Consider the following 13,879-nt stretch of genomic DNA (forward strand, 5'->3'; position numbering starts at 1 on the left):
GAGGTACCCAATGGGGAGACCCAAATCCAGCATTTCCAAGTACTTTTTTAAGACAACAACATTAAGGTGGAGGGTATTTGTTGCAGCAAAAAGACAATCGCACAGAAACCAACTCTAATGAAAAAAGGAGGGGCAGAGGAGGAGGAGGAGGAATTTCAGGGGTCACACTTTCTTTCATCAGATGTGCAACACTAAATATGTAGATGTAAATTTACAGCCCTCAATTTACCACCATTCTTTTTTTTTTTTTTGCTTTAATTTATATGCCGCCCTTCTCCGGAGACTCAGGGCATCTTACAATGCGTTAAGCAATAGCCTTCATACTTTTGTATATTTATACAAAGTCAGCTTATTGCCCCCACAATCTGGGTCCTCATTTCACCTACCTTTGAAAGGATGGAAGGCTGAGTCAATCTTTAACAATTTAACAATGGGTCAAAGTTACAATGGGCTTAGAAAAAGTAACTTAGGACCTGGCTTGCCCTTATGATCATTGCACCACCCTCTACAGTCACATGATCACAATTCATCTGCTTGGCAACTGACTTGCATTTATGACTAATTGCAGTGTCCTGAAGTCATATGATCACAAAAGAAATGCTCATCGGGGAAGCTGGATTTGCTTAATGGCCTTGTGATTTTCTTAAAAGTTGTTGTAAAAATTGTCATAAAATCAAATTCAACTTCACTTGATTTATGACCACAAGGATTTATGATGGAAATTTCAATCCCAGTTGAAATGTTTATGTTGAGGACTACTTTATATGTACCCTGAATAGAGAGATAAGGTTATGATGACAAAGAAATATTTACAGTTTGCCTTTAAAACATTAAGATACAGTCATAGTAATCTGTGGAAGCATCAAATATAAAATCCAATATTCATGGCTATGACTCATCCTAGGGTAACAACCATGGATGATGAGCAGGCATAGCTAGATCAATATGCAAGTAAATACCTGATCACTTTCTAATATAAGTTATGCCATCAACTGTGAAACATATTCCTCTGTTATTTATACAGGCAGATCAATATATTTACAAGCATATTAGTAGAGACCAATCAGACACTAAAATGATATTATTCAAAAATCAGTGAAGGATGTTTTCAAACTCACAGACATTCTACAACAGACCAAAGACACTTAAAAAGGAGCTTAAAAAGAGTTCTCCGATGTACATTCACTAAACTGGAATTCATTGACAAATATCACAAGTAAACCTGAAAAAGAAGACATTTTATCTAGAAGCATGTTATCTAGAAGAATAAGAGATTCACTCAATGACACTCAGTATCTGGTATCAGGCTTTTGCTATTCAAATCAACCCATGTCCCATCCTTTCAGTTAAAAATTATGGTGTAAAAAGAGATCATGGAAATTAACAACTGACTAGGTAGCCGCTACCACCTTGGGTTCCTCCCTCATAGAATGTGTTCTCTATACAAAGTTTATAGAGAAGACTGTATATCTTTTATTATCACATTGCTTTATAGAAAGTTCTAGGAAAGTTGCCAAATTTGAGAATGCTGGTAGAATATGCTGTGTCTGAGTTTTCTCTAAGACCAAAAATACCAGCTAATTATAACTTTTTCCCTAAAAGGCTTTAGCAAGTTTTTCTTTCTATTAAACATTTGGGTTTATATATGCAGTAGACCTTGGAAACTTATATTTGAAGAAGTGCACCTATTCTGGATTTGCTACATTGGCTACCATAACACTTCCGTTAAAGAGCGCTGTATGTTCTTCTATGGCATGGCTCTCAATTGAGATGTTTCAATGGCCCTTTGGTCCTGTCAATGATTACAAGATATGTATTGTGGTTGGTTGCACAGTCAGCCAGATGTTCAGACTGGATCTAGCATTTTTATCCACCTATCAAGTGCTTCTGAAGAACCTGGAATAGGCAGATGTGGTGGTATTATTAATAATAGTAGTATTGTGTTGTTTGTGGTCTGGGCCTTTCTACTGTTCTTTTTAGATAGATTAATTTGATAAATCTACTACCTTAAATTGTTTAGATTAGGCCAATTATATATTATGGAAAAGAAATAAATTAAACAGATTTGTAAGGCAGCATAATAGAACATTATCTGATGCAATACAAAGTTTCTCTATTATTTGCTTTCGCAGAGTCACTTGCTCTTTTCTTCTCATAATTATTGTAAACTCTTGGAGCATATTTTTCAGTCAAGAGTTTTAGCAATTTCAAAGCATTTATCGCCTACCCATAAAATCTCCCTGACAAATAGTTCATGAAAAATTAGTTATGCTAGTGGACTGTGATTACTCTGAGTGGAGTTATGCTGTCTTTTCTTTTTATCAGTCAACATTCATAGTCATCCTTTTCTTCAAGAAGAATGCACTCTTCATAGACAAATGCAAAAACAAATGTTACTAGCTGTGAATTTTTCAAGCATGACAAAAATTAACCAATTAGCACATCAAAATTATGTGAGCAAGACCGATGTAAGGCTTTTCTATTCTATATGACCCTACAATTATTTTCGCCTGAATAATTTGCCTTGCTACTTATGACAAGCCACAATGCTTCTCCAATTTAAAATATGCACAGTAGCCTCCCTGGAGAGTCCATTAGGGCTTAAAGATCTACCTTCAAATGTTACTGGAAGGTTATTAAGACTGATGGATACTGTAGATGCGGTACAACAAAGAAGCAATCAGCAGAGATTCAACGTCTTATAAGACAGGGGGATCCACATAGCGTGTGATTTCAGCAGAAAATGCATAAGCTGAGATAACAAAAATAACTGCAAGACCTTTGTTGCTACTTAAAAATAATGGCTTTCTGTTTAGTTTTATACTGTTATTTCTACTACAAGCAGGTAACATACGCAGCTCATTGAGAAGCTAGCTAGCTTGCAAATAAATGTTCTTGTGATGAAAAATTTTACTTTCAAAGTAAATATCAAAATAAATATCCTAACTTAAAATTGAAGCTATAAATACAATGCTTTGCAGTCAAATACATTTTTCAATTATGACATTGCGCCATTTCAAAATGTTTCTCGTCTATTTTCTCATTTTTAACTGTGGTGGCAATACAGGGTTTGGTCACAGTTTATATACTTGATAAGATTCCTGGAACCATCATATGTATACTACAGCTATATATATAGCTATTGCGTTAAGACATTCATTTAGTGAATCAATTGTTTCCTTTTATCAATAGATCTGTATTCAGCAGCCTCTGTTTGAATATCTCTATAGTAAAAAAAGTTTTTTGAACAATATTTGAATGCTTACTTTCATTCAAATTAAGTATTCTTGATCCTTCATTGACCAATTCTCGATCAATAGTATAACATTTCATCTTCTATATAACATCCTTTATAATGATGTAAAAAAATGGGATAGGTGAAGCAGTACCCTGCCTCACTATAAGACTGATTCTGAAGAGCACAATGGTTCACGTGGTTAGGACTGAGAATCTGCAAGCCCATATTTGAAACCCTGCCGTGTGGCGGGGTGAGTTCCCATCATTTGGTTTAGCTACTGCTGATTTACCAGTTTGAAAATGTGCAAACAAGAATAGATAAATAGGTATCATTTTGATGGGCTCATTAACTGGGACATGAATGGAGCCCCCACCTGGGCATCTCCCGGGCAACAGTGATTCACCAGATAATCCTTTCAACCCGGAAGCACTTAGGTGCTTCCAACACAACAACAACATACTGATTCTTATGTTATCAAATTTAAAGTCTCACTTTTTTCAAAATGCATAATATATACCAATACATATTATTATAACTAATACTCTAAAAAAGAATATACTCTAAAAAAGAATATACTAAAATGTAGTACTCCACACAAATGGATAAGATATTCTGTTATGCTACAGCAACATATTTTGTTTGGTTTTCTTATCTAACACGTATTTTTTTTAAAAAAAAAAACAACAACAACCACCCTTATTTCTTGCCAGGTAGTTCTAGCTTTTGTGGGTGCATTTGGTTCAGTTTTTAACAGATTTTATCAAAAACTGAAAAGTGCAAATATTATTTCCCTTATTGGAAATGGAATCCAGGTTCTAATGGTGATTATTCAATATTGATTTTTTTGTATTGATCCAAACACTTAAAAGTATTTGTTTTATATTTAAGATATGTAGAATGATTATTGATACTATTAGTATCAATCAGTTAAAATACTATTAGTATCAATTAGTTAAAATCAATCAACTATTAGTTAAAATACTTGGTGTTGTCTTTGTTTCTTCTAGTGTTTCTTCTCATGTATTATTTCTTTAAACTTTATTGTTAAATGTTAGCTTTGATCTATAATGGTTGAACTGTCTCAAACTTAAACCAAAGAGGGAGAAAGTGAGGTTTTAGTTGTTTCTTTTATTTCTCTTGAGACAATACTAAATACGCAATGGAGATAGTTCCTGGTAACTAGAATACTGAAGACTTCAGACAAAAGTGAATGGAAGGTTGTTTACTGCTAAGCATTGCATTTTCTCAGTGAAAATGAAGCAAAATCTTGAGAATGAAAGACCGCAATAGGTGACCTACTTAATTGAAAGGATCTGAAGTGCATCCTCTACTTTACTGGGGAAGTAGACACTAACAGAGATAAGTGGATCCTTAAATCACCAGATACCATGGGTTAATCATTTTAAAAATAAAGGTTCTGATTCAAATAATTTATTGGTAATTATATGGATAGGATAGGCTTATTTCAAAACAAAGAATGTAACAAATTAATAGATTTTAATTTACTTGTGATATTATTGAAGGCAATTGTCATGGCCCCCGTCAGAGCCTGAGTCCACGGAGAAGGATGAGCTGGAGCTGGGGCCAACGGAGGTTGAGGGGGAGGAGCAAGATGAGGCAGCCCCAGTTCCCTTGGGCTTCGGACGGCTTGCCAGCAGGGAAGGACGAGGGAAGGATGACCGAGAGAGGGGGGAAGAGAGGACAGGCAGTGGAGATAAGGAGCAACTGAACTCAGGTGATGAGCAAGGACCACCCCCTCTTGATCCCAGAGCAGTGGAGAATGGAGAGGAGGCAGGAACAGTGCAGGCCGACCCGATGACTCAGGAGAAGAGTGCCCCATCCCTCTTCACAAGGCACACCTGGGACTGAGACTTAAGAAGACGCTGTGGGAAAGAGCACTTGTTAGGAACAATCACTGAATTTGTGGACTTTTGTGTGCCATTGCCGATGTCTGGAGTTCGCTGAACTTCTTGCCTTATTATTGCCTTGTTCTTTTGCTTTATTGGACTCATTGCCTTGTTCCTTTACTTTGTTGGACTCATTGCCTTGTTCCTTTGCTTCATTGAACTCATTGCCTTGTTCCCTTGCCTCACTGGACTTCTTGCCTTGAAGCCATTGTGTTAACAGCGTTTTGCTGGACTACTCACAGCCAGAGGTGTGGAGGTGTGTGTGTGTGTGTGTGAGCGGTTTGCTCCGTGCTTAACATAAATATGGGAGCATTTGGGGGAAAGTTGGAACAATAAGGGGAATTTGAACTATCAGTTGCCTTGCCCCCAGTCATCACAGCAATATTCTAAAACTGATGCATTAAGAAATAAAATTATATCATACTTCTTTCATTACTATAAATGTCATTTAAATATTAAAACACTGCATATGAAACTACAAATATATGTTGTTCAATTAAGACATAACAGAAGTGTGTATTTCATTTGTTGGATCAAAATTTTCTACCTTGGTTAAAGCTAAAGGTAAAGGTTTCCGCTATCCAGTTGTGTCCAACTCTAAAGGTAGTGCTCATCTCCATTTCTTAGCCAAGGGAGCCAGCGTTCTCCAAAGACATTTTTTGTGGTCATGTGGCCAGCATAACTACACCAAGGTACACAGAATGCTGTTACCTTCCCACTGAAGGGGTACCTATTTATCTACTCGCATTTGCATGTTTTTGAACAGCTAGATAGGCAAGCGCTGGGGCAGGTAACGGAAGCATGGCACTCGGGTCTCAAATCTGGCCTGTCAGCTTTCCAGCTGACAATCTCTGTGTCTTTAACCACTGAGCCATCACGCTCCCTTGGTTAACTCACTGCAAAATCTCAGTATTGAATATTTTTGTTGTGATTCAGGTTGCCTGTGTAGCAAATGCAAAGCAATATATTGGTTGCCATGGTTAATGCATACTTCTGAAATTAATCAGAAATGTGTTTCGATGATTCTCTCTTCCCCACCCAAAGTATTTTATGGAACAAAATGTGGGATTCTGAGTCTGATTGGTAATTTCATGATATCAGGTGAGAGAAGCAATGTGAGTCACATTTTTAAAAAAATGAGTTTCATAAAATGGTGGCAGGAGTTAATTTAATTCTAGAAAAAGAATCAAGATTCACTGTTTTAAAATGAAAAAAATGCCCAAGACGGTAGCATCAGTCTTTACTACTGAAGCTATAGCACTGTATCTAAGCCTGTATTTATTTTCTTAGGACAGGAACATAACTATTCTAGTACAGCTTGAATGTACTAGGTCCCAGTGGCGTTCAACAAAGAGCTCTTAAAAGGACTCAAATGTAATAATGTCAACTGCCTAACCCCCCTCCCCAAAAGTAACTTATCCCTCAAATGCCAAGGGACTAGAACAGTAATGGTGAACCTATGGCATGCGTGCCAGAAATGGCACACAGAGCCATCTCTCTGGGCATGTGAGCCATCGCCCATTGCTCTTCCAGGTTCTGGCATGCTGGCCAGCTGGTCTTTACACATGCGGGAGCATCAGAAACCAGAAGAGCAGCCGCCTGGTGCTCTTCTGCTTTTCGGTGTGTGCATGTGCACCGGCCAGCTGGTCTTTGTGCACGCATGAATGCCAGAAACCGGAAGACCAGCTGACCGGTGTGCATGCGTGTGCCAGAAACCAGAAGAGCAGCTGCCCGGTGCACATGTGTGCACTGGGCGGCTGTTCTTCCGCTTTCCGGCATGTGCATGTGCACCGGCCAGCTGGTCTTCATGCTTGACAGAAACCGGAAGACCAGGTGGCCAGTGTGCATGTTGCGCGTTGGAAACTGGAAGATCATCTTCCCAGTGCACACATGCACACCAGACAGCTGCTTTTCCAGTTTCTGGCACATGCATGCACATGCACACATGCTTACTCCCATTTCGGCACTCAGTGCCGAAAAGGTTCGCCAACACTGGACTAGAAGATTAGCGTTGTAATATCAATTTTCAAAAAGGGGCCCAGAAATTACAGGTCAGTTTAACGTCTGCTAGTAGAAACACTATCAAAGAAAAAACTATGAACATTGAGAAAAGGGCTTCACTAGTTTTGATTAGAGAAAAAACACTAATTAATTTTAATTCTGATTGGAAACCCCATCTGGACTTTCTGCATGAAATAGGAAAAAATGAAATTATTATATATGGACTTGATTATTAGAAAAAATAATACATAATAAAAACAATGAAAGTTATATTGTAATTTAAGAGGTCAATTTAAATTCATACTTAGTTGTAAAAGAAAACTGCAAGTCATTTCTTTGCATTTCTTTTTCCTTTCTTTCCTTATTGTGTTTTTGGCTTTATTCTCTTTTTTTTCCTTTTTTTTCTTTTTTTACATTCCTATTTTAATTATTAGTTTGTTAGTTTTTATCTTTCTAGTAATCTAATAAAACTATCATAAAAGAGAAAATGCTTTCAAGTGCAGAAGTGAATTCTGCAAATGTAAGTCCTGCTTTCACCAGCCTTTTATTTGAGTTTATGAACAGAAATGTGATTGGAGGTGACCCTGTCAGCACTGTAAATTTTTATTTTAAAAAAAAAAGCCCTTGGCATAATTCCCGATCACAGGCTTATGAGTAAATTAAATAGTCACAGGATAAAAGGATAAAACCTTTTTTTTGGATACTAACTGGTTTATGGCAATTCTCTCAAGAAGCAGAGTCCATCAAGAATCTGTGTTGGGATCAATGCTTTTTAATTTGTTCATAAATGATCTTAACCTGGAGTAAATCACAAGGTAGATGTAGTAAATTCTTCGTGCTAGAGAGAAGAGCTCCTAGGATCTTTTCAAACTGGGTGAATTCTCAAATGACAAATTCAACTCCGTTTAAAACAAAAACAAAATCCAAAATTCACATATACACAAATGAGCTATCTGTCACTAATCTCAAGATAAAGCAATGCCAACTCAATGTGTGGCAGCTGTGAAAAAGATGAAACCCATTTTAGGGACAATTAAGGAATGATCTGAAAATAAAATTTGACATTGTATTGAATTAAGAATGAGTTAACAGTGTCCTGCAGCTGCCAAAAAACCCTATGCAGTCCTAGACTGCACGAATCAACTACCTGTACAAGTGATAATAGTTAACTTACAACCAGTCGCTTAGTGACCATTCAAAATTATGATGGACCCTCCCCCATCCCAAAAGGATGTACAACCAGGTTTTTAAATTCTGATGTCACCTCTCCCCCATATCACATGACCACATTTTAGATGCTCAGCAATCAGCCCACATTTATCACCATTTGCAGTGTTCCATGATTACATGACTGCAATTTCCATTTCTGTTGGAAACCGGTGTTTATTTCCAGTTTTTGGCAAAAACTGGCCCATAGAAAACAATTTGTTTGCTTAATGACAGCCATGTTCACTTTAAAAAGATCATAGAACAGTTTTTTCTATGGAAAACCATCACTCTGCTAAACAAATAATTCCCTCAACACTGTCAAACCAAACTATTCACTAAGTCTGCATTACTATTACTATTAATCTTCTCATTGTTCCTATCACCCATCTCCTCCCACTTATGACTGTATGACTGCAACTTGTTGCTGTATCCTTACGATTTATATTGTTTCCTAGTATGATTTGATTGCTTATTTGTACCCTATGACTATCATTAAGTGTTGTACCTTATGATTCTTACAGAATGTATCTTTTCTTTTTATGTATACTGAGAGCATATGCACCAAAGACAAATTCCTTGTGTGTCCGATCACACTTGGCCAATAAATAAATAATTCTAACTCTAGAAACAGGTCCTGTGACATACTTTAAATACAACCTATGATCATAATTGCCAGGTTCAATTATGGCCATAGGTCAAGGACTTCCTGTACAGTACTGTTAAAAACTATTAAGCAATAGAACTGCTTGCCTCTTGAAGTAGTAGGTATTCCATCACTGGAGGTTTTCAAGAAAAGATTGAGCAACGATTTGTCCAAGATAGAATGAGGACTCCAATAGAAGGCCTCCAAGGTCTCTTCCAGCCCTGTGATTCTATAAATACAAATCTTTGGCATGCATGAAGTTTGTGAAGTGTAGAGTTCAGATTGCACTTTTAAAAGATATACTAGAGATGGAAAAGGAACAACCAAATTGTAGAAAGGAACAACCAAAATTAACAGAGGGCTCAAATCAGTGGTGAAATCCAAATTTTTTTACTACCGGTTCTGTGGATGTGGCTTGGTGGGCATGGCTTGGTGGGCCTGGCAGGGGAAGGATACTGCAAAATCTCCATTCTCACCCCACTCTGGGGCCAGCCAGAGGTAATATTTGCTGGTTCTCTGAACTAGTCAAAATTTCCGCTGCCAGTTCTCCAAACTGCTCAAAATTTCTGCTACCGGTTCTCCAGAACCTGTCACAACCTGCTGGATTTCACCCCTGGCCCAAATCTCTATAAGAAGGAGTAAAAGTTTGGGATTTATTTGGAAAAAAAGCCAATTCAGGAGAACTGAACTTACTTCAAAGAGAGCTTAGCACCCAAAGTTGAGTCATGTGACTGTGGAGAGAGCCTGACTATCAGAACTTCAAATTCAGGTCATAAGTCTCCTTTTTCAAATCGGTTGTAATTTCAAACAGTCACTAAGTAACTGGTCATAAGTCAAGATCTACCTGTTAAAAAAACCCTCTACCTTACCATATGTATGATGAAACTCCATCCATATGTATGATCTTGTCATTCTAACTTTTAATTCACTCACCCAAGCCTGCAAATGTACGTGTAATGTATATTTCTAATGGTGGATTTTCTTCTGGTTAATACAGTAGAAAGATGTCACTAAAACTTGATCACGTGTGTGCATAATTCTAAGACTTGTTTGAATAGTCTGTGTTATGAACAATGACCTAAACTGATGTACATTCTACTATAAATATTAAACTATTAAAAATAGTTTATTTTTAATAAACTATTTTTATTTAAAATAAACTATTTAAAATAAAATAGTTTATTTATATATACTATTAAAAAAAATTAAGTGTATTTATATTAAACACTGCTAATAATAACAATGAAAGCGATAAAAATAGAGACGTGTATACATAATTGACAACTAATCTATTCTTATTTTTTTAATGGGAATACCTTTTTCCGCTCATTATCAATATATACTGTAATATAATATTAATAAGCATGATCTTTTGAATATCAAAAATTGTTTTCTTATCTCACAACCATTTTATGACAGTTCATTATCATTTATATAATGAAACATAAGAAATATTTATATTTTTTACCCAGCTATTATTCAGCTGATATTACCTAAATTCACCTACATTTTGCAAGCAATCACGGTTATGATAACAATAGGTCCTATTCTGTCCAATGTGTTAGTGACATATTTCTTATACTGCATCCACCTAAGTAATCTAGTTAGTTAGTCAGTCGCAAATAAACAAAAGTATGCAGATGTACTACTATGTTCGAAATAACCTTTCGGAAGGAGCTAAGCATAGGAATTGTCAAGATTATCCCTGCTGAGACAGAAATAGGCTATCTGTCCATATGATCTAAGAACTGGGTCCATTAACAAAAGAAGATTGCCAACTGTTCTACTACAGCTGTGTCTGCTTTTTAAAAAAGAACAAAACAATTTGGTCTGGTCAGCATGAAGCACAAAGAAAAAGAGATGATTATACATAGCTTTGTAGGCTCTCTTCAAGCCTTCATTCCAGTAAATAAGGCTATTTTACTGTAACCCATTTACAATTTGCTAGCATGCAGCACCTCTGAACTATATTCTAAACTATTTTTTTTTTTAAAAAAAACCCTATCTATGCAAAATAAATAAATTATAACCTTTGTGCAAAGTGCCAAGGAATGAGAGTCCTCCTATTTCTTTAGTGTAATATTTATGAGAATTGGGAATTAGGGAGGTAGCACTTATTTGAAATGCCAGGGTGAGGAGGGGAATAAAGCTGATGGCATTTCTTCTTTTATTCTACTAAAATAATAAACCAGATTTTGAATTATTTTACACCCATCCACACACACATGTACATATACAAACCTAACATGAAAAACAGTATTTTTGTTAAAAATACTTACAAGGTGTTTTTTTTAATCATTTTTATCAGTAGTAATTCTACCTACTGAAAGGAAAAATGTATAAAATTAAGTGAAAATATAATTTAGAAATTCTATCCAGCAGCACATTAAAGGAAATAAACAGACATTATTTATTAGACTTTTGTCAGCTAAGCAATGAAATAAATTATTAAGCTAAATGGTAAAGTTTTATTGTTACTATATTTCATTTAGTCACATATAATAATACACTTTAAAAATAAGTTTATTATCTAATTAATTATTATCTAATCAATTAATTTATCAAGTGACTTCTTACAATGAAAACGTACTTAAAAGAGAAAGAAAGGAAAAGAAATATTAATAAATCCATTTACAAAAGCTAAGGATCAGACCTCTACATTAAAGCATCACATGCTTTATTTCTGGGTATTATGATAATATAATAGTCTTTGGACAAAAATATTTTACCAAAGCCACTCTTTTCTCTTAAAAAAAATAATTAGAATAGTTTTAAAATAACACTGAATGTCATGAACAGCACTTATTATTTCTTATCAACTACAGATAAGCACCTTTGAGGTTAAATATTAGTATTCCTTTGCTTAGACTAGCAGAGTAAAATCCACAGGGATTCCTTTACCTTTACTTTATTTTATGTATTTTTCTTGGTTTCTGTTTTTGGTTTTATAACGGTGATGTTATATATCCTGAAACTGTTACATTTTAAACAGTTGTGTGGGATTTTAGATTTTGCAATATACATGAAAATATAGTAAATAAATAAATATGAAAAACTAGAGATGTCTCCTGGGGCTCTTCCAAGAGCCATGAAAATATCTGAAAGGCAATGTACGTTGTTATTCCCCAGGTCTGTTCACTAGACTGTAATTATAAAACTAGTCCTCTTTTCACAGATGGGGCTTTTGGATTCTTTCCAGGCCATAGATTTTATATTTTAACAAAACCATTGTGATCACTTATTTGAAAAACATTGGATATTTTCCAATTAAAAATATTTATAAATAATTATTCTTTTGCTATTTATTGCAGTAGCACTAATATCCTACATAAGTATTTGATTAAAGTTATGTAGTTTTAAGTACCCATTTCTTATTATCAGTCCAGAAAATCTGCAATTTTGATTTTACTAAAAGGAAAATTTCCATGGGATCAGAAGTTAATTCTTTATAGTAATTTTTACGGACCTTGCATAGAGAGGGGAGGAGGGAGAGCGGGGGGGGAGGGAGGAAGAGAAAGGGATGCAAATTGGAATGTTATTATTTAAACAACTTTTCTGTTATAAAGGTAATTCTAAAACAACATTTAAATCTTAGGGAGAAAAAGATTTTTTAAAAGAATGCACTTATATTAATAATTCATAATTTGTAAATCAATATGTTAATTTGGTACAATATTTCAGATTTCACCAAATCATATTCCTTCTTAATCCACAAGAAAAGATTAGATGTTTAATATATTCAAATGGTTTATCTCCATTGGCAAGTTGTCCCATCACCAGAAAAGGCAGACAACTGCTTTTGGAGGGCAGAAACAGATGTTACTCTATTCTAATTCTTCACATATCATCAAGGCAGCAATCTCAGGCCATGTTCCTCTGTTCCATTTTCAAACAATAAGATCTTCATGTCATCATTTTAAGCACTCTTGTCCATTAACCATTAAACAAAATAACAGTTATGAACCCACAAGGCTTTTTTTGTGTGTATGATCCATGTGACTTCAACTGTGTGGTTATTAACCACCTTCTTGGCTTTTTAGATACTCTCCTCTGAGCAGATACCCCAATTGTCCATAACACAATTTTAGAGCTAGAGTTATTATGAGGGCTGCAATTTGATGGAATGTGCACCTAGAGAAACAAGGGAGAGGAGCCTTGGCAGCAAAGAGCTTTCCCAGGGAGCAGGAAGTCCATTCCAGAGAAAAGCCTAAATTAGGAGACTGGGCAGCTCAAACTGGATGGGAAGGGAAGAAGAGGTTTGGACCCTAGACCAGTGATGGCTAACCTTTTCCAGACTGAGTGGCCAAAGCGCGTTTGCATGTGCATGAATGCGTGCATGCGTGCCCAAACCCCAAAAATGCAATGCATGCGTGGCCCCCGCACATGCACATGTGGCCCCATTTGCATGCACTCCACCCTCCCGCACATGTGCACACAGCTCCCGCGCATGCACAGCAGAGACCCGAAGACCAGCTGGCCAGCGGGAGGCACATGCGCATGCGCAGTGGAGCTGAACTGGGACGACAGGTCGCATTCCATCAGAGAGGGCACTGCGTGCCATCACAGCACTAGATTCTCTAAAGATATATGATATCTATTAAGGTAGAGGATTTTTATTTTAGTTTAGCAAAACTCTCTCTGTTAGGTGTAAGAGATAAAGGATTGGATTCAATTGGATTTCATCTTTGGCTGTAATTTTTGACTTGCAAATAGAAAGTTTCTGGTTCAAAACCCATTCTCCTACCTCCTACCCTTCTTTCTCTCCTTAGCTTCCTAGTTTTCTTCTCTTTTTTTCCCTTTACAGTCCAATAATTTCACTATTTGTCCAACAAGCTAAAATAAGAGGGTTTCACCCTAAATTATTTACTCTAAGTAAGTTAT

Source organism: Pituophis catenifer, unplaced genomic scaffold (assembly GCF_029215685.1).
Source record: "Pituophis catenifer annectens isolate HBS135680 unplaced genomic scaffold, rPitCat1.0.hap2 SCAF_8, whole genome shotgun sequence".
Classification (NCBI taxonomy): Eukaryota; Metazoa; Chordata; class Lepidosauria; order Squamata; family Colubridae; genus Pituophis; species Pituophis catenifer.